Raw genomic sequence first — 1924 nt, 5'->3', positions numbered from 1 at the left:
ACAGCTCTGTGTTGACATCGTGTGTTTTTATTCTTGCTGAGAAGATTGACGGTGCCTTGTTCTTAAAGCTGTTCGCAGAATCAACAGCACACAGTCTGTTGAAGTGCCTGGAGACCGTGCCAGGAACGCACACCATCCCAGCAGGTATTTGTGGATTAAGCAATAGTAATGTTATATATAGTAAAAAATAGAGTCAGATGGATTCAGAGGCTCTTCTTTCCTGTCCCCTGGAGCACTAAGTTTCTAGGCAGGTTTTCTGTCTCAGGAGCGACAGAAACAGAGCTAAGTCTTCATTTGTAAGTCAGCTAGTGAAACTGCGTGTGTGTGTGTGTGTGTGTGTGTGTGTGTGTGTGTGTGTGTGTGTGTGTACGGTCTGTGCTGATTAACCAGGAGGTGGCTTCTGAGAACTTCCTTGGGTGAGGTCATTGTGTGAAGTATAATTGCCCTGACCCCGAGTGGCATGGGTCAGTTACCCTGCATGGCCCCTTGGTGCAATCGACAGACAAAGTAAACACAGGTACATGAAACGGCTTAGCACTGATTCAGGGGTTCAGACGACACATCTTGTGGGATTCTAGGTTCTTGTTCCTGGCACAAGAAATTGAGCCGTGAAACCTAACTGCAGCAGAAACAGAGACAGTCTGCTAAGAAAAGGTACCCTTCCCAAGGAGGAAGTAATCTGGAGCAAGGAGACTGTTTAGTAGTTCAGACAACCCCACTGCACACGTGGGCTTTTTGCACACTGTGTTATACAGAGCTCAGCTTGAACCTTCCTGTGCCATGAGTCTCGTTAGCATTTTTATCTCCACCCAGGGTGAGCATTGTGCCATCATAGCCGTCCACAACTCCCCTGCAGTCAGGAACTGTGCTAAGAGCAGTCCCTGGGTGCTTTCCTGCCCTTTCTCTTCCCATTCTCCCAGCTGGACCCTGGGAAGTGGGCAGAAGCTCCCTGTCCAGCAATAAAGAAGTTAGGTGAGTTGCAAGGACGGCTTTCAAATCTTTTCAAATCTTTTCAAATCTTTTCAAATCTTTTCAAATCTTTTCAAATCTTTTCAAATCTTTGAACTAGGGTGGCTGAGATAGCTCGATGGCAGAACAGCCTAGCCTCCTGGATCTAGTACTGAGAAACCCGAGGCCTCCTCCGGAGAGACAGAAAGACAGGGGAGCAGTCTTCCAAGCCACATCACACACATATCTGGAGGTTTTCTAGGAAATAAAGATGTACCAAGGATTCTAGCTATAAAGTTCACCAACTGTAATCAGCAAGAGGTACTTGCATTTCTAGTTTAAATGTGGGAAAACTGGAAGTCATAATTGTCTACCTGGGGGTAATAAATCAGAATGGCTGGCAGCTCAGGCCCAGAATGAACCAGTACCCTCTGTCTGGAAGCCACTGTGATGTCCCAGCATCCTTCTCCAGACCGGCGCCGACACTTAAGCCCACCAATGCACAGTGTGCAGTGACTAGTTTAGAGAACCCACTCACACATCACTACCAAGGCGGGCCCCGAGTGCCAAGAGCGGCATCGGAATGAGCAATGTGAAGCGGCCGTTTCATTCCCTGAAGAGACCGAGAAGTCAAGCTATTTGAGTGACAGGTATGGAAAGTGGTGCTTTGAAGACATGCCCTGCGACAGGTCACACTGTAGGTGATGTGTCTGCCAGGACGGGCATCCTTGAAGGCATTCCGAAGGAGGAGACTGGTCGTGGAAGGCAGTCCACTCAGAAGCGAGCCTCATGGTTTGGGATTGATTCCTGGAACTCAGAAAGGAAGGAAGTGATTCCACGGATTTGGCCTGTGACCTCCACATGCACACTTCGGAATATCATGCCCATGTGTATGTGCACACACATGATGAGAATAAATCAAATAAGGGTTTCAAAAGTCAGTGAGGTCCAGTGATTTGACTCAGAGGGTAAAGGC

This window comes from Microtus ochrogaster, chromosome 8 (genome assembly GCF_000317375.1).
Source record: "Microtus ochrogaster isolate Prairie Vole_2 chromosome 8, MicOch1.0, whole genome shotgun sequence".
Lineage (NCBI taxonomy): Eukaryota > Metazoa > Chordata > Mammalia > Rodentia > Cricetidae > Microtus > Microtus ochrogaster.
The sequence above is the reverse complement of the archived record's forward strand: the minus strand, read 5'-3'. Positions refer to the sequence as shown.